Genomic DNA, 25,751 nt, shown 5'->3' on the forward strand with positions numbered 1-25,751 from the left:
ATTTGCTTTAAATTGGAAATCCCTATTTAGCCTGCCTAAACTTCACTAGACGTCTTGTGTATGGTGCACCTCAGTGACACATGGCTGGGAAAACTGCCCTTGACGTATGTAAGCCCACTATGTAGGGTGTTAATTATAAAAATAGAGCACCCTACATATTGAAGCGAGTGTGCCCTCACACTGAAATAAAACTGAAAAACTATTTTACTGTGTAGACTAGGCTACACTTTTAAGGAATAGGTGGGGTTCAAATATTTATTTTCCTCCTCGCCTAGGAAAGGGGTAGAAAAATGTTTCAAAGTTATTTCCTGCTTAGTTTTTAAAATCTGACTTAATGGTGATGTCAGTTTTCTGGTAACTTAAGCGGAAACATAACTTTAAAACATGTATATTAGTCTGCTGCTTTAGATCGGTTAAAATCTGCCACTCACCACACCTCCAGATCTGGAATACGCATCTTTGGCTGGGAGAGTTAATGGCTCTTACTCATAGGACAATGACTAGCCTCTGGGAACAAGGATGGCCAAAGTGCCACTGTTGACCACTGAGCAGGGATTAGCTATCTGGGAATGGACAAGAACTGTTGACAGAACAAAGAGCAGCTTCAGTGCTACCTCTTTTGACTTGGAGATGCCAGGGAGGGTTTCTCCTGGGCATTCCCAAGTCCTTCCTAGGAAGCTCGTCCCTAGTCACAGAAGAGGAAACCCAGTTCTGACACCTGTCACACTTTCAGAGTTGGAAAACACATATTTGGCTGGGAGAGTTCCAGCTATATTCCAGTCCAATCTCAGGACCCATCCAGACTTACATAACCTTTATTCATCAAAGTTTGAGGGCTTTGTTTCCAAAGCCCTCAAGCAAATGACAGGCAGCTGCACAACTATCTCAAGCGAAATCCAATCTCATCCAAGGTTTCTCAATGCAACACCAACAAAGGTGGGGAGAAACACCCTATTGTAATTCAACACACCAACAATGTGCAACAGTTTGTACCTTATGGCAAAAACCTTGCTACTAAAGTTGTATATTCAAGCTTTTTTAAAAAAAAAGTTATGCTAGCAATGTTTAAAAAATCCTGTGCAGCTCATTTACATTGTGTAGGGAAATGCCTCTGTTTGCATCCAAGCTTTTGGACTGATGCTGCTGGTTTTTCGACTGAGGCAGGCTAAAAGGACCTCATTGCTAGTGTTCTGACCCTTAAACGGTATGTGTCTAATTGGTTCATGCACAGAGGTGCCCGGTCCAGCATTGGCAAACACCAGCACAAATTAAGCACTGTTAGGATGGTGGTCACCACTCCCCCTTTCTGCAGACCACTGAGATGTCGGGCAAAGATCGGGAAACCAGCTCGTCTACTGATCTTCTGTAAAGTCTACAATGTGAAGCCTGGGGCGCCGAGTCCCTCCACCCCCCCAAGACCGGTAGGCAGTGATCCTGGCAGAAACCATGTGAAAGTGGATGTTCTACAAAAGTGGGTCCTAAGAATGATTTTGAATTTGGTGAACGAGTTACTCTGATACAACGCAACAGATATCCCGCCCACCTTAGGAAAGTTCTTTGTATCTTATGACACTTGTAATAAGCTGGATGAAATGTCCATCTCACCAAGACCGAGTAACCCTTCTGGCAAGCTTTAAATCTTACTGAGAGTCAAGGACGTCAAAGACGGCTATGGGGTGCTTTGTGTCTACAATTTGACTTTACGCCTTGTAGCCTCAGGGGTACTCTTCCATTAGCGAGCTTCCCGTGGTGTTTCATTTAATGCCTCCTTAGTCCTTCCCTCTGTTCTCTCTGCTCAGAATGGGAAGTGGGGCCTCCTCAGGTCTCTTTGGATGTTCTGCCTCTTTTAATGTTAGTCATCAGGAATGCTGCTTGGCAGCGCGCCTGACTGGTGGCTTCCATTTGTTTGTCATGGAAGCCATTGCACTCCCAATATTTGTAAGCATGACGTTATTTAATCATTTATTTATATATTTATGTATTTAATTTATGAAGGGGGACACTACTCCACAAAGGAAACTGGACACTGTATAATATACTGGGTAAACAAATAAAAAAAATCAGCAGGGCAATGCAAAAGAATCACCTACAGCTACTGGGGTGACAATACTTAAAAATAGTATGGAGGCTCCCAAAAAGTAAGGTTAAGCCTAGGATTTCAGCAGCTCCGTCTCCATCCCATGCTCTGCTGTTATCGAGTGAAACAGGGGCACACGTTGCTAAGCAACCTGCATCCACAGGACAGCGCAGTAGCTCACTGGTCAAGCTGCAGTTGGCTTGGGTTCTCATTTCTTGTATCCCACTAGATTTATGATGGGGCTATTACTACTCTGCAAACAAAAACGAATCCATCAGCCAGTTTCACAAATCAACACGTGGCTATAAATCAGTCTCTGTACAGGACCTGGGTTTTCAGAGTTGGTATTAAAATAGCCGAGGGTCAAAGAGATCAGTTAGGTCCCATTCCTCACACTGGAGCATTAGGGCACCAGCTGCCCAGAGCTGGAGAGGAAAGTGCGGCTGAGTTAGTGAGAGGGGGCTTCTGACAGATTTTATTTTTAGTATTTGCAGCAACTCAGGGGGTTTAACGTATGGGCAGGAAGAACTTTCCCGAGACTTTTAAGGGAGTGCACAGTGCTTGTATGCGAATGAAAAAGCTGCCTGCATTGAGGGAGCAATATTTAACCTTAGATGCTCATTTGCATCGGCATAGTCCCAGTGCTTAATTTGTAAAATAATAGGTGCCAGGGTCCTGACCAGGAGGCCACTGCAGCTTGCACCACATATAACATGCTGCCAATGACGGCACCAAAACAACTACTAACCACCCCTCTCGCCTGCAAGTGCGACAAATGTCAGATTATTCCAGGTCCCCAAAGCTATGGGAACGGCTGGGAAGGCAGGTATAAGTATTTGTTAATGTATATTAGATTGATAAACAACCGTGGTTTTTCTCATCTCTAAATTAGATAAGCAGCGCCGCCATGTGGCAGACTATTATAGGTGCGGTGTTCACAATTAAGAGCCAGTGCCCAGCACTGAATACCACTGGCTCAGATTAAGCACTGCATAGTCCTGAAGTCATTGTAACCCTCAAAGGAGTGATTGGGTCAGTCATTCCTCCTGTCTTCATTCATGGTGTTGTGTGTGATTTCATAAGCAGTTCACTGAGAAGAGGAAAAATGTCCTGCATAACTTTAACTTATGAGTGGACCTTTATTGTGTTAAATGAACATAGAATGTTCTTTCCCTAAGGTTAATTCAGTGTACGTCATCAATTGGTATGTGTATTTTTAATGATATTGTGTCTAGCGAATGTACATAATATGACTTTATCTGTAAGTGTTTGTGAGAAAGAGAGATGAACAGAGAGAGAGAGAGAGATTCTGGGCGTATGCCCAAATTCATGAGCTGAATTTACGATTATAGACTTAACTTTCCTTCCAATGGGATCTCCAGTAGCCGATATACTGTGTCAGCCGATATATTGTGTCCCAGAGAATGTTACTGAGGGGTATATGTATAAAGAAATGGAGCCAGGTGGTGCTGTAAGCAATTTTGCAGCACCACTCTGCATCATTTAAAAAACACAGGGATGCGCTGTATTTACTGTCTTTTCCCTTGCGCTGGTGCTAAAAAGAGGCTTCTTAGCGCCAACACAGACACCCTGGCACCATAGTGCAAGACTGCATGCGTTGCATTTGCTGATTCTCTATGCACCATGGTGCTAGGGTATCTGTGTTGCAGGGAATGGTTGTTTTGCTCCTTTTGTGTGTGCTGCATCACACATAGAAAGAGCAAAAAAGAAGAGAAAGAAAAGTATGTGTCCTAGTTGCACCAGTCTAACACCTGCTTTTTCATGGCGCTAGTTTTTGGCGCTGCCTCAGATTCACACATTCTTAGAATCTGGGGAAGCGTCAGAAAGCAATGAGTATTTCGGTGGAACGCCCTCAGCAACATCCTCTGCTTTCCCCTTTCCCGCAGATACCTGCATGGAAGGGTACCATATTTACAAAGCGGCGTTAAGTCACTCAAAGTGGCTTAATGCCACTTTGTAAAAATGGGGCAGGGCGTTGCGTCAACCGACCATCGGTAAAAGTGACGTTCCAGTGGCACAATCCCCTTGTACATATGCCCCCGGGTGTCTTCTTATGCATTCCAAATCACACCCACGCTCTGCCCATGTAACGCACTCCAGTGCAGAATAATGCAAGCAGGGACTTGCACTGCCTTACATTACTTTAGATTTACCAAGCCATGCAGAGCCGCGCAAGGTGGCCTGCATGGTTTGGTAAATATGACTTAAGAATTGCATTGCCTTACATCACCTTGCGTGACTGAAGGGCAGGTCAGTGCAATGATGAATCTGGCCTAAGATATCGGGCCTGGTTACAACTTTGGTGCAGTTTCACCGGCTCCAGGTCCATTTGAGTTATTGCGGGGAAAGAAGACGAGCACAAAATCGGTTCTGTGGTGGTTGAATGGTAAAAAGGAAGGAAGTACAGAGGTGTCAGATGTTGGTTTCAGGGAAATTAGGCATACGTTAAAAGAACAGAAGTAAAACATGAAAGACACTTTGTGAAAAAGGAAAGAGGCTCTTTACAAGCAGAGGGCCTGATTTAGATCATGGCAGATGGGTTAATCCATCACAACAGTGACGGAGATCCCGTCCGCCGAATTATAAACCCATTATATCACCGGCGGGCATGATATCCGTCACCATTAAGACGGAATAACCGTCCGCCAAGACCTAAATCAGGCCCAGAATGTTCATGTTGGTGATATAGGGTTAGCGACTTGGTCAGGAACTATTTGTGTCATTGAGATCTTCCAGAATGCTGTGAGTGTGGATGCAGGGAGTGTTTGAAAACTTGACTGGGTCTCTTTCAATAAAGCTGTGGTGGTGACAGTGGAAATGCATTTTTAGATGTGGGAATAAGTGCCCTGGAGAGGAATTCTGTTGTGACTGGAGCTCCTGATGGAGCAAGGATTCGCACTAAAAGCGACTTGTAGCATGAACCTCGAATAAACCCTAACTATAGAATCAACATGTTCGTCTTACTAATTCTTTTATTTTCCCTTTGACATTGGGTATCCGAGTGAAGCTTGCTTATGTGTTTTCTAATCCTAATACGCTTGCAATTAAAATGGCTGCTGCTACGCAGGAATTTCTACTGCGCATGCGTCTGTCATACCCACATGATATGACGTACTCGCAGTTTGGAGGGAAGTCTGTCGCATCTGCGCACTAGTATTATTATGGCCTCTCTTTGTTCTCACATGCAAGAAGCTTGCATTGCTGCTTTTGCTAAGCTGTTCGTTCTGCCTAATCCTAATGCTATAGTTTATTATAAAGTAATGGGTATAGTGTAGAGATTCATGGTATACAGTGTATTCATTTTATTCTGTGTTCTAAAAATGTTTCCTTTACTTTTCATGTATCGTAATCTTTGGGCCTGGGAGGTGTTTATTACTCCATCTTGGAAGTCCTTTCCGCGCATAACAGTCTGCAGCGAGAAGATGAACACTGTGTCATTGAACCCAAGCCAGATGGTAGCCACAGCCAAGATGTGCCTGGGAACTCACGTCTGTCCCCACTAGAAGTATTCAAAAGAAATTTAGCTATTCGTTATTTGGGGTATCTCCTGTCCTTTTCCAACTGACCCATGGCCAGGGTTGGTCTTCACACTATTCTAGGTAAATATAATCTGTGTGTGTAATTGTCATTCTAATTTACGTCCTTTTCTTTACCTTCCCTGAATTTGCAATGCTTTGATTGCATATGTTCCTTTTCTTTCCCGTCCCTTGGTAAATGAGATATTCAATGTTTTGCTGTCTATTAGCGTGTTCCACTTTTCGACCCACCTTTTAGTCAATGCTAAATGTCTTCATGATAGTATATGTTCCTTTTCTTACCCTCCCTTTAAGGAGTTAAGCTGAATTTATAGAGTGTACCAATTCTTACCTTCCCTATAGAATGTGCTAAATCTGAATCTAGATTTACATATTGTGTTCTCTTTTTCGAACTGTCGATAGTTGCGAAAGTTCTTGGGTTTAGTATGTTCCCTTTCTTTACCCTCCTTTAGTCAAGTTGCGAAAGTCTGTTTCTCGAAATAGCATGTTCCTTGTTTTTACTTTCCCTTTATTTCGAGTTTGCTAAATGGTTGACATAATCTATCTTTTACATAGCTATACACTGTTTCTAATCTTGGTTATTGATAGTTTAATCGCTTTCAATATGTGTCTCATGACTTTTGACCCATATAACGCCTTCCACATGAGAGTAACTCAAGGATGCAACTTCCGCTGCCTTGCATTACTCTGGATTTACCAAGCCACTCAGAGCCATGCCAGGTCGATTAGCGTGGCCTGGTAATTTTGATTTATGATTTGCATTATCCTTTTGTCACCCTGCATAACGCAAGGTCAACGCAAGGTCAACACAATCCTTTGATAAATCTGGGTCCCAGTTTTTGTACCAGGGGTACAACGAGGAAATAATAGAAACTGAAAACCCAGAGCTCACTTTTGTGCATGCTGTTTTTAATCAGTGGTTATGTAAATTGTAATGATATGTTGATTGTGGTTTGTCACTTACACCCTCAGTATTGAAAGTTTGTTTCTCTCAGAGATGCATTCACAATTAGCAGTCATAAGCCTTCACGTCAATCCACACAGGTATATATTTTAGGCCTTTAGGTTATTAACAAAACTTACTAGTAGAATGTTTGGAAATCTAAGTGAGAGGTAATTTTCAAGACATACTCCTGGAAAAGTTATGACTTCCAAATCTTTTTTTTCTACTGGCATTACAACACTCTAGACTGACTGTATGTGGTGTACAGTTTCACATGGGGTAACACCAGCTCCTCTTTCTCCTACCCCCCACGGATTCTGAGGTTTTCTATTCCCCTTCCTACCCTGTAAGGAGATTCGTATATATATATATGGACAAACCATAAAAGCATATAACTAACAGTCATTAAAAATGATTCACAGAAATACAGTTTAGCTAAAATGGGCTAAAATATAATATCATCCGTGGAAAGTCCTTAAGCTACTGAGAGAGCGCAATTTGAATGAAATGTATATCCGTACCATATTTACAAGCATATCGCATAAAGTTAGGAGTTGTAACATGAAGTAGCACTTGTAATGTAAAGTTAGCCGATTTAACATAAGTAATAGGAAATGTAGTCGTATGTATTCTGGAATATGCATTAGAATTAGAAAGACCGTATACATAGTGGTCTAATATAGAAATGTGAAAATGCTTAAACGTGCTAAACTGAAGAGATGTATGTAATCATTAGATGGAGAAAGCGGTGAAATGTAAAGCGAAGAAATGTGCGGAATATATAGCACTGTGTAAGAACGAGAGTATAACGTTGTATTTTATGTAACATGAATTCAAGTATAATCAATGATTTGCTAATTCGATTATATATATGTGTGTTAAAAGTCATACTTTGTAGAAGAGTTCGTAGGAATGTTAGAATAGTGTGGTCATATGTGATTTTAACCTAACTGACCAAGGGTTCGCAAGAGTGTAGTCCGCTGCATGTAATTTAGTGGGCTCACAGGAATAGGTGATAGCCTTGATCTGTACGTGCGAGACAAGAGTCAAAGGTCTTGTTAAATTTAAAGTGACAATGCAGGACGAAGTTTATGGCCTAAGTGAGATAAGAGACGCTTGGAATTTGGGGTCTTGTTTAGAAATGACCGTTCACAGGACCAAAGGAGGTTATGATCACAACGGTAATGAATAGAGTTCTGTTGAGGTGATAGACTTTGCTCTGAAAGTGTCAAATGGAATGTCAATGAAGTCACCAGCACGAAGATGAAGATGGTGCCTAAGAAGCAAGGTCAACTTAACGGACGACGCGAAGAGATGAAGCTATGGAAAAACCCAAGAATGAGATCACGTGAAATGTATACGTGGTGGGCGTCAAAGGGGCGTTCCACCCATACTGTGATTTTGTATTTAGGGACAGCACCCCGGGGAGAAGTTAGCGCAGAGCAGAACAGAAGATCAGAGAGCAGAGCGCAAGGGAGCAGTAGGCCGAGGACCCTTAGAGAGCGGATGGGTAGGCAGAGAGGGTACTGCTTCTCGACATAGAATTCCATCAGAGTTTAAGAAAGTTTGAACTTCTTTGGAAGTCAAACTGCTGACACCTTTTTAGGTAAAGAACTTGCGAAGTAGGGATGTCACCTAGCGTAGAGTAGGGACAGATTTAACTTGTTTATTCTCTTTTTGTAGATGACGCAACAGATCCACTTTGTGTCTATGCTATTCAATTTGTTGATTCTGGAATTGGTTTTAATTGTATTCTTTTGTAGACTGAGATTCTTTAGGGAATTTATGTTCCTTTTAGTTCCGGTTTATTTGTTGAATCTTATCCTGAGAGGATTGTACTTGCAATTGACATTAATTTTATATTAAACTTTTTAAACTTTAACAGTCGTAAGTGGTTCTTCAGAGTTGCGTCAGTCTATGGGGTTGATCTAACTTATGTGGGTTTGCCTTTTACTCAATGACAGTCAATAATCGATCCAAAATTGGATGAATGAGATAGGTATCTAAGTGATCAGAAAAGATATTAAAATATCATTCCCCGCAGTTGGTAGCAGAGAAAGATGGTTGGCTTCTTGAGGAAGGCAACCTAGGTCAGGTCTAGATTACCCCAAGGTCCCTAGTCATCGACGACCAGAAGAAGAATCCCTGCCGAAGAAGGTGCTGACGGTGCGAGAGAGAAAAGCAGCAGAATCGGTCGAGAGTGAGTATAAGGGTCATGCGTTGCCAGATTGCGGTGTTTTGTGTTGTACCTGTGTTGTAATGTCAAGCGGAGTTGAATGCCTGTAGTGTGATTGAGGGAAGGTTGTGAGCGCGCGCAACCGGATAAAATCTTAAGTCCAGAGAAGGGCTTAAGTGGTTCGGGTGTATCGAACACCCAGAGTAATTGTCTACCATTGTAAAGGGGGTCATGAGGTACCATTGATCGCCCGTAGGACCGATGATAGGGGGAATGTCTGAGTGAGTGTATGAGTAACGGACGCTGGTCGGACGTTTACTGTGTGTAAGTAACCTACAGTTAAGGCGAGCGTCTGAACGTGAGAGGAAGACGTCTCGCCAGTTGAGGTGACAATTACAGTTAGACTGTGGACGTACAGTCAAGAAAAGTGATCGCTTGGTCGGAAGTAGTCATTTTTCGGCGTATGAATGAAAACGCATGCAAACCCGTGAGACGAGCTGAGAAAGGAGGGGAACTGCTGCAGAGGGGACGAGTGACGTCAGCGTAGAGCCGCGCTGGGATTGGCTGGTTAGCGTGGAGTCACGCTGGGATTGGCTGGTCAGCGAGAGCTGCGCAGGGATTGGTGGTTTGTCATCGGGAAGTAAACAAGGAAGAGAATAAGGAAAATCGTAGATTCTTGAAAATGAAGTGTTTTAAGCGTTTAAGGGCGATCTTTAAGAGAGATAGAGGAAACTTGTATGCAGGGGAAGAAGCCCCACCAGAAGGCACACCAGCTTATTATATGGCTGTGAATGTAGGGTTACACTCAATACTATGGATCTCCGAGTGGAGTAAGCTAACAGAAGGAAATGAGGAACTGACGTTCCCGAGATACGGGACGTTTAGGTTAGAAGTATTGAATCAACTGAAAGCGATAATGCTAGCAACGAGACCTCTACCGAGGCCAACACAGTTCGAAGCTCTTAGTGCATGGTTTAGAGCGGCACATGACAAGAGCTTGAATAGGCGCCAAGAAAGAGTGAGACGATCGGTAAAAGCAGTGCAGGATGCTAAATGGGACGATGAAGCTAAAAAGTGGAGGGTGCAAAAAATAGAAGCAGACAAACTGTACCCAATGCTGGAGGCTATGGGAGAAAAGAAACCTCTAGAAGAAGATGAGGACAGCGAGCCGGATGAGGATCTGATAGAGAGGCTATTATTAGACAGACCACCTCCGTACAATAGAGAAGCCGAAAGTCCCGAACTACAGCAAGGGGACGGGGCTAGGTGGGGGGGAATATAAACCGCTCCCCACATCAGAGTGGGAACCCAAGAAAGGTGAGGAAGTACCTCAATCTAGTCCCGTACAGAGAGTAGTAGGAAGATTCGTGGTCCAGAAGGTGCCAGAAACGCAGCGCGCAAGGTCGTACCAATTGCCGGATGCTCTACAAGTACCTGTTACCATAGGTCCTATAGTGTCAATCTACAACCCAGAGGGAGCCCAGCAGGAGGAACAGGCACGGTGGGACAGAGAAAGGGCAGAGATGGAAAGTAGGAATAATACGATCAATTCCCAAAGGCAGCTGCTAGGACCAAGGAGTCGGAGTACCCCATTGGATCCAATAACGGGTCCCTGGATAGAACAGGGGGGTCGGAGAGGACATATGGATCTGAGGGGACCGAAACCGAAATCCTTTAAGGAGTTAAGGGAGTACTTGAAAGAATGGGATGCTGCCGTAGAGACTCAGAATAAAAGAATAGAAACAGAAGCAGAATGGAGAGATCAGGATAACAGGATCCTCTCTCACTGCGGAGCTGGCGAAAGCAGCCCGGAGTGGGAGGGAGGGAGTCAAGGAAGCAAAGGAGATACTTGCCATACCATCGGTAGCAATAGACAAATGTGTGAAGACAAGAGTACAGGGTGTGGGGGAGTGCCTCGCCTCATTCTTAGTGAGGGAGAACGAAAGACACAGGAGTACCGAAATAGTTTCAGGTGCACTCACCATGCCCCGGACGAGAATGTGCGACATTGGAGTCATGAGAATATAGGGAGTCGCGAAGGGTCTCGCCATGCATCCGGTGATCACGGACGAGATCGCGGGAACATGGAGGACCGTGAAGGACCTTTCCGTTTATTGAGTGACACCAGACAGCAAGGGAATAGCAGTGATTTAGTACAGAACGGAGGATCCTATCTCGCCTCTAAAGAGACAGAGCCGAAAAGGCAGGATGCAGTGATGGGGAATAGAACCTTGTTCCACCATACCCCAAGGGAAGATGGGAAAGCTTGGGATCTAGAGAGGTGGGAACAAAGGGAAGCAAGAAGGACGCCTCATAACTCACCTGCGCCTAGACGTAGGGCTCGTAGTGGGGGTGAGAGGGATGTAAATGAACCACCTAGGAGTGAGGTACTGAGAGCTGAGATAAAAGCGAAACGGCTCGACGTAATGAGTTTAAAATCAGACTTGGAGGAAATAATAGATGGCACATTGCCAATGGAAAGGATCGATCTGTATGAACAGGATGAAATACTGTTTATGTCTAAGGATGTTACTCGGAAAGCGAGGTCAGTTCATGAAAAATTATCTGAGTTGGCAGACAGGTATATGATAGACCTATCACGAACTAAAGCGTTACAGGGTAACCATAGGTTAAACTGCACGGATCAGGATCTAGTTGAGCGTAGGACGATTGGGCTGAAAGTACACATAAAGGAACTGATCTTGAGTATCAGATTGTGGAGGAATTTGGATAAATGGGAGGAAAGATGGTCCAAGAGGGGATCTGTCAGAAGGAGTACACTTGCGAGGTCCCCGGATGGAGAGCTAATGCGAATGGAAGCTTTCCCTTTGCGAGAAATCGCGAACGGAAACTACGTGCATGTGCCCTGGAGTAGGGGGGATTTAGCGGCATTTACAAATTCTTTCCCGAAGTTAAGGGAGAACCCCGTCGAGTGGTACAAACAGGTAGAGAGGTTCGTGAAGATCTCTAAGGTGCTGTGGATCGATTTGAACACCCTGTTTGATATCGTAGTACCTGGAGATTTGTGGACGGCATGCAAGCTTAGTGTCGAAGGGCCCATTTGTGAACCCACGAGGGATGCCCGGACGAATGGTCCATCAGAGAGAGTCATGGAAAAGTACGAGAGGGTAATTGCATGGTTAAAAGAGAAGGTGCCGTTGCAGGACATAGACTGGGTTAAGATAGATCGAACAACTCAGGAACCTAAAGAGACCGTTCACGAGTTCTATGAGAGATTGCTGAAAGCATTCAAACAGTACAGTGGATTGGACGTGATGGATCCTAAAGACATAGGACAGTTTGTGTCGAAGTTCGTCCTGGGATTGAGATCAGACATAAGCTTAATGATTCAACAGCATTTGATTTGTTGGCAAAACAAACCTTTAGATGAGATTCTGAGGTATGCGAGGTACTGTAGCGATGAAATAGATTCGAAAGCGAAGAAACTTAAGGAGAAGCTGATGTTGGTGCAGATGCAGTCAGCTGGAAAGGGTGGACAGCGGCAACAGGGAACAGGAACCCTAGGGAAGAAACCGAATAATCAATGCAGAGATGAGGAGGAAAAACCGAGACCTAGGGTAGATATCGCGACACTGAAAACGACAACGAGGTGCCATCAGTGTAACGAGGTGGGACATTGGAGACGCGAGTGTCCCTATAATGTCGAGACGGGGGAATTAGAACAGGAGGAGGATGAGGTTCAAACCAGCATGGTAAAGGGAACAGCAGTCCCGAAGGGAAAGTTTATCAAAGGGGGGACTCAGACTCCTCGAGCTCAGTTCCCTCAACCGCCTCGGATTACAAATGGAGGAAAAACCTATAGACAACTGCCACTGTTCGTAGGAGGAGAAGAATGCTACTACGTTGATCCTCTTACGGGACAACGAGTGAATAGGGAAGAAGACTGTACTCTAGGAGCAGCCCTGGAGGTAGACCAGAGAGGACCATACGTAGAAGCTGAGGTGGCTGGATGTCCTACGACCTTTTTGGTGGATACGGGGGCCACTCGATCCACTTTGAGATCGGCGGTAGTCCCAGGTCTGCCAATGTCGGGAGGGACGATTCAGGTGGTAGGAGTCGCAAATAGGAGAATGACGAATCCTCTGACAGAACCAGTGTCAGTGAAGATAGGGAAGTACAGTGATGAACATCAGTTTGTGATTTGTGATTCTAGCCCTGTGTGTCTGCTAGGAAGAGATCTGTTGTGTAAATTAAATTGCACAATATATTGCTCACCTGAAGGAGTAGAAGTGCAGACTAACGATGATGATGCCGATTTTAAGGTTGTAAACTCGCAGGGATGCGTGGAACTATATCCTACCCTAACGGTGGAGGAGCTTCCACAGGACTTGAAGGAGACAGTGTCAGCTGAGGTGTGGGATTTTACTGGAGAAGAAATAGGACTGATTAAAGGGGTAGAACCGGTAAAGATCATGGTAAAACCCAATGCCGAGTATCCAAGAACACCACAATATAAGTTGACACCGGAGACAATTACAGGAATAAAGCCTGTGATTGAATCCATGATTAAACAGGGAATACTGAAGGAGATCGTGGGAAGTCCATGTAACTCCCCGATTATGGGTTTGCAGAAGCCTTGTGGGAAATACAGAATAGTGCAGGATCTTCGAAAGATTAATAATATCGTTGTTTCATGTTGTCCAGTGGTACCGAATCCATCAGTGATATTGTTTCAGATACCGTTCCAAGCTGAATAGTTCACAGTGATAGACTTGTGTCAGGCTTTCTTTTCGATCCCTCTAGATGAGGAAAGCCAGTATCTGTTCGCTTTTAAGCTGGAAAATCACGTTTTAACATGGTGTCGTATTCCCCAGGGGTATACAGAAAGCCCATCGATTTTTAACCAGCTGCTGAAGAAAAATCTTGAAAGTCTAGTACTGCCCAAGAACTCAGTTCTGGTCCAGTACATAGATGACCTTCTAGTGGCGTCAGAAACTGAGGAAGCTTGCAAAGTAGACACCATCACCTTGTTAAATCACTTGGCCGAGAACGGACACAAGGTGTCTCCAAGTAAATTGCAGTATTGTCTGACTGAAGTGCAATACTTGGGCCATAGGATTGAAAAGGGAAAACGGAAGGTGTCTCCAGACAGAATAGAGGCGATCATGAAAATGAACGCGCCTAAAACACAAAGAGAAGTCAGGATGTTTCTAGGCATGGTTGGTTATTGTCGGCAGTGGATAGCCAACTTTTCACTGAAGGCAAAACCTTTGCAAAAACTGACGCACAAGGGGGTGAGTGATCCGGTACCATGGGACAAAGATTGTTTGATGGCATTTTTGCAGCTGAGGGAGGACTTGTGTCGTGCCCCGGCTTTGGGAATGCCTGATTACGAAAAACCATTCTTGCTTTACTGCTGTGAAAGGGAAGGTTGTGCTTTAGCAGTTTTGGCCCAGATACACGGAAATGCGCGTAGACCAGTTGCGTATTTTTCGGCTACATTAGATCCAGTAGCCGCAGCGTTGCCCGGATGTCTTAAATCCGTTGCTGCAACGGGTGTCAGCATTGAAAGATGTGAAAATGTGGTAATGGGACACCAGTTAGTGGTGTACGTACCGCATTCTGTGGAATTGTTAATGACTAGGACCAAGACTCAGCATCTGACGAATAGCAGGCTCACACGCTACGAGCAAGTCATATTGGCTGCTGAGAATGTGACTCTAAAGAGATGCTCTGTCTTGAATCCTGCTACTTTGATGCCACTTCCAAATGATATTGATGATGAAATTTGTACAGATCATGACTGCCTTGATGTGACTGAACTATGCACCAAACCAAGACCAGATATCGTAGATGAGCCATTGACTGACCCCGATGAAATATTCTTTGTTGATGGTTCATGCGTAAGAGACGATATCGGTCAGCTGAGAGCAGCATATGCAGTTTGTACAATTACAAGAGTTGTGGAAGCCGCCTGCCTGGAAGGAGTACATTCCGCTCAGGTAGCTGAAATCATTGCTTTGACCCGTGCCTGTTTGGCAGGCAACAAAATTCGAGTCACCATATACACCGATAGCCAGTATGGTTTTGGGGTAGTTCACGACTACGGGCAGTTGTGGTCTCAAAGAGGTTACATGACCTCCTCGGGTTCTCCTATTAGGAATGGAGAATTCGTGAGATTATTGTTAGAAGCATTACAAGGTCCAACAGCTATAGCAATTGTCAAATGCGCCGCGCACACAAAGAATACAGATTTTGTGTCGCAAGGAAACCGATATGCAGATGAAGTAGCACGTTATTGTGCGGAACAGGGGTATTCTCACACCAATGTAGAAGTGGGGGGAATACAGGAAAGAACTGATTTGACTATGTTGTTAGACACTGTAGATACGTGGGACGAATTGAAGTGTGTTCAGGAAAATGCACCAGATGTTGAGAAAAAAGCATGGGAGACAGCTGGATGTACCAAAAGTGAAATGAATTTTTGGATTTCTGCAGATGGGAGAGCAGTTTTACCAAACGAACTTGTTAGTCCAATGGCAAGGAGATTGCATGGACCAGCACACATAGGTAGAGATGCTATGGTGAGAGTATTCAGACAAACGTGGTACAATCCGAAGTTTAGAGTAGCGGCAGAAGCAGTATGTCAGCGTTGTGCGATCTGTCAACAACTAAACGTAGGGAAGAGAACACCAGTCACATTGAGTCACATAGGGAAGTCTGGGGGGCCTTTCAATAGAATGCAGCTGGATTTTATTGAAATGCCCAAGTGCAATCGACTCAGATACGTCTTAGTGATTGTCTGTATATTTTCCAGATGGGTTGAAGCTTACCCGACACGTAGGTGCGATACACTTACAGTAGCAAAACTGTTGCTTAGAGAGTTGATACCGAGGTTTGGGGTGCCAGCCTCTTTGGAATCGGACAGAGGAACTCATTTCAACAGCGAAATAGTGAAGATGCTATGTTCAGCCTTAAGTATCGACCAGAAGCTCCACTGTAGCTATCGACCAGAAGCTTCGGGGATTGTAGAACAAATCAACAGCACAATAAAATCCAGACTTGCCAAAGTTTGTTCATCGACATCCCTGAGTTGGCCTGATGCACTTCCATTGGTCCTTATGAGTATACGTAGCACACCAGATAGAAGAACAGGTCTCTCTCCACACGAGGTGCTAATGGGGAGAGCTATGAGATTGCCATCGGTTCCGACTGCAGCATTGTTGAACATCACAGACGATTTGATCTTGGACTACTGCAAGGGACTATCTGATGCCATTCATTCTGTGTCCCTCCAGGTCCAGGCTGCAGAGGTTCCATCAGCACAAGACTTGTGCCATGATCTGTGTGCAGGGGACTGGGTCCTGGTGAAGAAGCATGTCAGGAAGAACTGTCTAGACGTGCGCTGGCGAGGACCGTTCCAAGTCATATTAGTTACGAACACTGCAGTGAAGTGTGGAGGCTTGCCCAACTGGATACACGCCTCACACACCCGAAGAGTTCCAGCACCTCTGGAAGAAACAGCTCCTCTCTCGGATGAAAATCCAGCAGAAAGCGGAGAAGCCACAGAGAGGGAAAGTCAAGCTGTAGAGGTGATCGAAGAGGCTGAGCCTGTGTCGGAACAGGCTGACGACGGTCAGGACACCAGTGAGACCGAAGTAGCCTCAGAAGAAGAAAGTAGCTGGGAACTCGAGTCAGATATCGAACAAGCTGTAAGTGATCAAGAGACGAGTCCAAGAACAAGGAGCAGGAGGACAAGGAATGGAGAAGCTAGTTGGCCGGAGAGAAGGAGAAGGTCAAGCTTGAGAGCAAATCCAGAGAGAACCCTTGTCCCGATCTCTGAAGATTCAGATCCAGACGAAGAAGCTACGGACTCAGGCTCTGAGAGTCCGAGAAGATCAAGAAGGGTGTGTGTGCCCTGCAGAAGATACGCCACTCCAGAATGGACTTATCTAGCAGATGTCCTGGAGACAGAGATCTGGGAGAGTGAGAGAAGTACAAGCGACCAATATCGATCAAATCGTGACAGTGGAGATGGATGTTGACTCCTGGAATCGAGTCTGAGGAGTTACTGATCTTTACGAGAATTGTTGTAAATACATAAAGACTTTTATAATAAGCCATAAAGAAGAAGATAACCTAGCGCCGAGTGGAAAGAAGAATAAAATTAGGGATTACATTTAGAGGACGGAGAAGGTTAGGGTTGTCTATTGCTGAAGATAAAAAGACATTGTTGTGAAAAGAGACTTTTGTTGGTAAAGAGTGCTTCACAGACTGAGAAAGCAAATAAAGCAAAATAAAAATCTGATAAAGAAAACTTTCCTCGAAAAAGAAAGAGTTACGTGTTTGATAACATGGAGAATGGCAACCCAAACCGAAAAGCCAAATGTATAATAGGTACACTAATAGCAGTAGTAATTTTTCTTATTATTACAGTAGTCACCATATCATACATAGTAGGACATACAAGCGTAAAGGAGACAACAGATGTAAAGCCTGTAACGACTTTGAAACCTGCTCTTGTTGGGAAGAAGGAGGAGAGCAATGTCATCCGTGAAAAGGCGTTACTGGCAGATGAAGCTCGTAGGTTACACGTAGACGGGTCGCAGGGAAATTTTAGATCAAACGCTTATGCCAAGCTATTGTATGAGTATATTGATGCCATGGAGGCCAAGGATTGTTATGTTTGCATGCAATTGCCGGCTTCTGTAGATGAAGGCATCAGATATCATCATCTCCCACTGACATATGGGATAACATGTAGTTTATTGCTCAGTATATTTTATGGTAGAGAAGGGTTCGAGTACTACTTTTCAAATTATGATTCGGTACTGCCTGAAGTCCCGAATTATAAACAAATGAATAAGTGGGACTATTATAAAAAGGAAGACAGATTAGCAAAATTCTTTCTTCCTTGGGATACATTAGATACTTCATATGCACGCAGAAATAATCTGACTTGCAAAGTGTCAGAGATTGAGAAGAAATTTATTGGACAGGTAGATGACAGGTACAGGAGGCAGAAGATTCTAAAAATGTCAGGACAGTGGAAAACTGATTGGACCGAAGAAGAAAAAGCACATAAAAGGAAAGGTAGTAATGGTCCAATAGCTTTGGATAGAACGCAGAAAGGAAAGTTATGTTTAACTCGAAGCAAGACATATTATGAGAGTGTATTTGTAGGTGAAGTTAATTGCGAACATGCTTTTAGGTTAGAGTACTATACGAAAGATTTTATGAAAGGGATGCAAGCGATTCCTAATGTATATTTTGTATGTGGAAGAAATGCCTATGTAAAACTGCCTGACAATTGGTATGGTTCGTGTTACTTGGCAATTGTCTTCCCCAAAATATATCATGCAAAGGATTTAGAGATCATAGAAGGGAAGACTTCGAGAAGAGCGAAAAGGGAAGTAGGAGATGCTGAAGTAGTTGGAGACATATTTGGAGCAATGTTTCCTCTTTTAGGTTTGATACTTAATGATGTTAAGATCAGGAGATTATCTACAGTTGTGGATAGATTGTCTGCTAGTATTGCAAGGTCATTAATGCTAGTAGAAGGAGAGATGCAGTCGATTAGGGCAATGGTTCTTCAGAACCGTCTTGCTTTAGATGTTCTGCTAGCGAAAGAGGGCGGAGTTTGCAAGGCTTTGAAAGTCCAAGAATGTTGTACTTACATTCCAGACAATTCAAAACCACTTGAGAAAGTCATACAAAACATTACAGAGATACATCAAGGAATCAAAGATTTAACAAAAATAAATGTTTGGGAAAAAGTAGGTCATGGAATGGGAAAGGTTGGAAGTTGGTTTGCCAACCTTGGTAAAAGTGTTGTGTGGTACATATTGAAACCTGTCTTAATAATATTGATTTGCATAATCACATTTTTGGGTTTAGTGAGACTGTACAAATAGTATAGGACGAACCGGTTACAAAGGTCCATGAGAGAGCAAGGAAGGAGATTAGCTGCTTTACAAGATCAACAGTATAAAAGTTTAAGAGCTCTCGAAACGATAAAAAGAGGGAACTTTGAAACTAGTTCTGTGTAAAGTATCATTCAAATTGAAATTAGTGATGACCCCTAGAGGTCATCAAAGGGGGGAACTGAGAGAGCGCAATTTGAATGAAAAGTATATCCGTACCATATTTACAAGCATATCGCATAAAGTTAGGAGTTGTAACATGAAGTAGCACTTGTAATGTAAAGTTAGCCGATTTAACATAAGTAATAGGAAATGTAGTCGTATGTATTCTGGAATATGCATTAGAATTAGAAAGACCGTATACATAGTGGTCTAATATAGAAATGTGAAAATGCTTAAACGTGCTAAACTGAAGAGATGTATGTAATCATTAGATGGAGAAAGCGGTGAAATGTAAAGCGAAGAAATGTGCGGAATATATAGCACTGTGTAAGAACGAGAGTATAACGTTGTATTTTATGTAACATGAATTCAAGTATAATCAATGATTTGCTAATTCAATTATATATATGTGTGTTAAAAGTCATACTGTGTAGAAGAGTTCGTAGGAATGTTAGAATAGTGTGGTCATATGTGATTTTAACCTAACTGACCAAGGGTTCGCAAGAGTGTAGTCCGCTGCATGTAATTTAGTGGGCTCACAGGAATAGGGGATAGCCTTGATCTGTACGTGCGAGACAAGAGTCAAAGGTCTTGTTAAATTTAAAGTGACAATGCAGGACGAAGTTTATGGCCTAAGTGAGATAAGAGACGCTTGGAATTTGGGGTCTTGTTTAGAAATGACCGTTCACAGGACCAAAGTAGGTTATGATCACAACGGTAATGAATAGAGTTCTGTTGAGGTGATAGACTTTGCTCTGAAAGTGTCAAATGGAATGTCAATGAAGTCACCAGCACGAAGACGAAGATGGTGCCTAAGAAGCAAGGTCAACTTAACGGACGACGCGAAGAGATGAAGCTATGGAAAAACCCAAGAATGAGATCACGTGAAATGTATACGTGGTGGGCGTCAAAGGGGCGTTCCACCCATACTGTGATTTTGTATTTAGGGACAGCACCCCGGGGAGAAGTTAGCGCAGAGCAGAACAGAAGATCAGAGAGCAGAGCGCAAGGGAGCAGTAGGCCGAGGACCCTTAGAGAGCGGATGGGTAGGCAGAGAGGGTACTGCTTCTCGACATAGAATTCCATCAGAGTTTAAGAAAGTTTGAACTTCTTTGGAAGTCAAACTGCTGACACCTTTTTAGGTAAAGAACTTGCGAAGTAGGGATGTCACCTAGCGTAGAGTAGGGACAGATTTAACTTGTTTATTCTCTTTTTGTAGATGACGCAACAGATCCACTTTGTGTCTATGCTATTCAATTTGTTGATTCTGGAATTGGTTTTAATTGTATTCTTTTGTAGACTGAGATTCTTTAGGGAATTTATGTTCCTTTTAGTTCCGGTTTATTTGTTGAATCTTATCCTGAGAGGATTGTACTTGCAATTGACATTAATTTTATATTAAACTTTTTAAACTTTAACAGTCGTAAGTGGTTCTTCAGAGTTGCGTCAGTCTATGGGGTTGATCTAACTTATGTGGGTTTGCCTTTTACTCAATGACAGTCAATAATCGATCCAAAATTGGATGAATGAGATAGGTATCTAAGTGATCAGAAAAGATATCAAAAACTCATTCCCCGCACTACTATGCATATCCTCATTGATGTACTCAGTCCCCCCTTGTTATTCGTAGTTTTAAAGCGGCTCTTAAAAAGTTTGTTACGCAATAAAGGGTAAAAACGTCAGTTGACATTTTTAAAACCAGCAAAGCTACCCGAGCCTGCCCGAATCTAGCTCGTCTTAACAGCTCTTTCAGAAACAGTTTCCTGGGGTAGGCATAGTACGGGCATAGTAAAACTAGATGAAGTGTGTCCTGTAAGGGAATTTATTTCTGCTTTTGATTGGAGAAAATCTTCAACCATTTCCAAGGTGGAAAATGGTCAACAAGGGATTAGTGATTGCTCACAAATGTTCAAAAATCTTCAAAGGACACCACACCATGCACTGCCGAGACCCTGTCTATTAATTGGCATTTCCTCTTGTGTAGTATTACTCTAACATAGAGTAATATTAACCAGGAATACGTGAATGTTTACGTCTGCTAGTCTCGTTTTGTGTATACCTAGCATGTATGTATGTATCTTTGTATGTAGACGTAGTTGCAGAGGGCAAACCTACCTGAGAAGGATAGAGCATTAAACAACAGCGTAGTCCAGAGAAAATACATTTATTTGGAAAAGCTATACTGTAGGTGAATCTAATGTGATGAAGGGCAGTGATTCTGAAAGGGATGAGCTTTGGTTTCTTTCTGACTTGCTGGAGGCTTGGAGTCATTCTGATTCTGTTCCAGATTGTGGGTGAAAAGAGGAAGAAGGCATGTCTTCTGTGTGTTTTTTCTGTTCTGTCTTTTACTTCTGCAGGTGTAAATCCAGCCATTCTAAACCATAAAAGTGCTTTTGGGCCTTTCTTTTGTTTCCTTACATGTGGCTTTACAGGGACAAGCAAGGTCTTGAGAAGTACTTAACAGAAATATATTGAACACGTCGGGGCTTTCAATATTTCTCTGTATGCCATGGTTACCTGCTGGCAAAAAATGCATTACCTTAGGAATACATGGAAATTGATCCCTACACAGAATCCAGTTAAAGCAAATCTTAGGTTTACTATCTCCTTACAATTGACAGTCAAAAGATTACATCCATTGGTGCCCCCCACACAATACTAAAATCTCAGTCCATAGAATTGGGAATAACTATGTGGACCAGGGAATACCGGGGGAAAATATGCATGTTTTTTGTAATTCTGGGAACTATTCCAATGACATTTATCACTTGCTCAAAGCAGATGATACATTTCAGTAGGGTACGTTTGTGGTCACTTGGGGGCATATTTATGTCCTCTTTGCGTCACGTTTGCGTCACAATGTGGTGCAAACACAATGCAAACCTTTAGTGAGATTTATGGAGCCAGGAAAGGCCACTTTGCGTGGCTTTTCCTGTAATTGTAATTGTAATTGTAATGGTAATTTATAGAGCGCATTATCACCCAGAGGTCTCTAAGCGCTGTATAGAGGGTGCACCTGAGCCAGAAGGAGTGAGCGGATGGCTGCTTAAATATTGCCCTAAGCCTCTAAGAAAAGCAGCGTCTTAAGCTTCTTCCCAAATGGAAAGAGATAATTCTTCCTTGCGAAGGTTTGCCGGGAGGCTGTTCCACACCTGGGGAATTGATGTCGAGAACGCTCTCCCGTCCATATAGGACAGGTTGAAGCAGGGGCATACCAGTAGTTTGGCCTCTGCTGACCGAAGCCCCCTCTTGGGGATGTAGTTGGTTAGGCGGTCCTTGATGTATCTTGGGGCTAGGCCATACAAGGTTTTTATGTGTAATGCAGAGACCTTTGAAGTTGATTCTCTGCCTGACCGGGAGCCAGTGTAAGTCGCATAGAAGAGGCGTGGCATATGCCTGTCTTGGTTTAAAAAAAATCAATCTAGCTGTGTCATTCATGACAACCTGTAATCTGGCCAGTAGTTGTTGTGGGATGCCAGAGTACAGAGAGTTGCCATAATCCAGATGTGACAGAATCAAGGCTGAGACTGCCCGGCTAAGAGTGGCAAAGGTGAGGAGTGGAGACAGTTTTTGCATCTGTCTCAGCAGTCCGACACAAGTTCCAACGACTGCTGACACCTGTTGTGCCATGGATAGCTTGGCATCGATCTTGATGCCCAGGCTTTTCAGGGCCACAGCTGGTTCTCGAAAAAGCCCAAGTTCCTTAGGCCAGAAGAGGTCGTTCCAAGGGTTGGAGGCTGTGTGACCGCCAGTTCCTCTGTTTTATCAGGGTTTATCTTTAGAGAGTTTGCCGCCATCCAGACAGTAAATTTTTCATCTTTAGGTGAGCTGATGGTGAACAGTCAATCTGGACAATGATTTGGGTATCATCGGCGTAGTTATTCGACACTCCATCTAATTCAATGCGGAGATCAGGGGCTGTAAATAAGCGTTGAAAAGAAGAGGCAAGAGTGCTGAGCCCTGAGGTACTCCGCATGAGAGGGTGGCTGGATTAGACATCAGGTCGGCTAGCTGGGCTCTCTGGGAACGGTCTTTAAGAAAGGAGGTGACCAGGCAAGCGCTGTGCCCTGGATTCCTAGATCCGTAATCCACGACATTAGTTGGTCTTGATTGACCATGTCAAATGCCGCGGATAGGTCTAACAATACCAGGGCACATGGCATTTTTTATCAGCCCTGAGTCTCGGATCATCCAGTACGGTAAGCATGACTAATTCCGTGCTGTGATGGGCCCTGAAACAGGCCTGATTCGATTCTAGGAGGTGATCATCTTCAAGGCGGTGAGAAAGAGACTGTAGAACGTGCTGTATTTTGGCCAGAAAAGCCAGCTGTGAAATTGGCCTAAAATTTACTGTGACACCTTCCTGCACATAAACAAATATTCCTGCAACGCAGACACCCTTGCACAAATGGTCTCAATGTTGGCACAAGGCAGCTTTTGTTAGCGCCAGCGCAAAGGATAACACAGTGGTGCGCCATATTCTTGTGAATACGGAGCATCCCTGTGTTTTTTAAATGACGAAGTGTGGTAGTGCTAAATTTCTTGCAGTACCGCGCTGTGCCATTTCTCCTTGAATGTGTCCCATAATGTGCAAATTAGGGTCAGGATTTTGTGGCCACTTTTTAGTAAAGCAGACCCTTAAATAACTGACTAACAAATCCATCACTCAAATTACTTTCATATTTCACTATACTAATTCACCAGTAATCCTTTATGGATTGCGGAGTAGCGTGCTACTCATTGAAAACGCGCTCTGATGCCTTGTCAGGGGTAGTAAGCACTATATAAATGCAAGTACTATACGAAGCAATACAATTTATTGTTAGCAATTGTTTGGAACAAATGCAAACTTGCGATTTCAGGTTAAAACTCGGATTCTTAAGAGCAATGACAAGCTATAGGTTGTACAGATATATGCATCCTTATTTAAACTGTCAGTGTAGCAAGACGTGCCAGGAAGTGCTGGCAAGCACAGCCCCACATGGGAAGAGGGTGAGCTCATTAGCCCTGTCAGGCTGCTCTTATAGAGCGCCCACGGCCATGTCTGAACCTGTCATGATATCACTGAACTTTAATGACACGCTAACAGCACTGCATAGAAATCTGGGCCCTGTCCAAGGGTATATATTTCACTCTGTCGCAGCCAGGCACTTAAAGGGCTTGCACCATGCTTTAATCCGGCAAAACCAGCTCCGAGGATGCTGAGACTAATGTTGCAAAGGCACAGCAAAAAAAAAGATGCCAGGTGCACAATCAGACACTGCTTGAGGGGGTGGCTTCAGGGGTTGGCGGGGTTGACTTGTCTATTTAGTAGAATAAGTCTGGCATTTTTTTTTGTAGATAGCAAGTTTGCTTTTTTAGTGATAAAATGGGCTTTTATCTGGTATTTCACTCAATTCAATCAACATGCCTACTCGACAGTAAACCATAGCATTCAAAGGAACAAATGTAATGGTTAGTTATATTTGTATCTGTACCATCATCTTGAAGGTGACTTTGTTTAAATCTATAATTTACACCAGCGGGAAACCACCATGAAATCCAGAAATCTAAAAAGGGATATCAAGAAGGAGCTTCCTTAGGAGCAGCAGATGGTGCTTGACGCAATGCACGATGCTCCTCGCTGTCCAAAGCTCAGATCGCCACTGACCGAAGAGGAATGAGTGTGCGCAATAACAAGCTGGCACATTTTGTACTATTTCCAACATTAGCCAGCCAATTAATATCCCAATATTATGTTATGTTATGTGAATTTGTAGAACGTGGCTATTTGCCCGTGATGATATATAGGCGTTGTGTAGGGCAACCCTGAAGGGGCAGACCCATGCCTGTTTCATCTGAAAGGGTCATGTCTTGAGGTTCCTTCAGTAGTCCATGAGCGAGGGGAAGGTTCTGAGATGTTTCAGGAGGTCATTTCAGGTCTTGACTGCGAGGTATGAGAAGGGGCTGACCCCGTCCCAAAGAATCAGGACAGTGACATTATAGCCTTCCATGACGCCCTTAGCAGTGGAAGCTCATCTTCCACCGCTTCACATCTGTTTCAATAATGAAGACACAAAAGAGTTCTCCTCCGGCATAAGGAGAATATTTAGTTCCAAACACCGGACCTCTCCATCTTTTTTGTAGTAATGCAGCATGGACCGCAGTCTCATCCTGTACGCATAAATCTTATAACGCTTTGACGGCCCCACCATACCTGGAACATTCCATGTAAGAAAGAAGATCGAAAGATCCTTAGAGAGACATCACACTCTTTCTAATGACGTGTGTCTGCCAGAGAGTGCTAAGTCACACCCCTAATTCTGAAGATCCAGCTGGATCCTCCGATGATGCTCTGAGAGCTGGACAGCCCGAGTGATATCTGTGCCTTTCTTCAGCTTGAGGACAATGGAGGACCACTGGTCCAGAGAAGCTGCCCGGCCTAAATTCATAAGATCTACCTGAACCAGGACTAAGTTCAAAACAGCGATATCCACCATAACACATGATAAAAGACCGACAGAGAACGCTCAAATAAGCAAGTCCAATTAGGTAAGAATAAGATATTGGTCTACAAAAGTAATCAGTCCAGGACTGGTAAAGAAATACAATGCCTCACAGATTGCAAATCAGGCAGGCCGAATATGGATAATGTGTCAGAAGAAAAGTCACTGCAATCCGTGCTAAAAGTGAGAAATGCTCCCCCTGCGGGTGCCAAGAAACAGTTGTAAGGAGCTAAAAGGGAAATCCCTCAAGGAGGTCATAGCATTTCACTCGCATTCAACAGAGTGGGACACAGACGATCTCCAGTATTAAGAGATGATGCACTAGTGTCCAAGTCTGATAATTTTAGCTCCAAGTCCCCTAGTGCGGCATTAGCCTGTTAACACTGATTTAATTCCAGTGTCATACTCACTGCTTCTGTCTCTTCTGGCTTGGGCTTCTGTTAAGGTGAATTTTCTTGTGCGTTGTC

Source organism: Lissotriton vulgaris, chromosome 2_1, assembly GCF_964263255.1.
Source record: "Lissotriton vulgaris chromosome 2_1, aLisVul1.2, whole genome shotgun sequence".
Classification (NCBI taxonomy): domain Eukaryota; kingdom Metazoa; phylum Chordata; class Amphibia; order Caudata; family Salamandridae; genus Lissotriton; species Lissotriton vulgaris.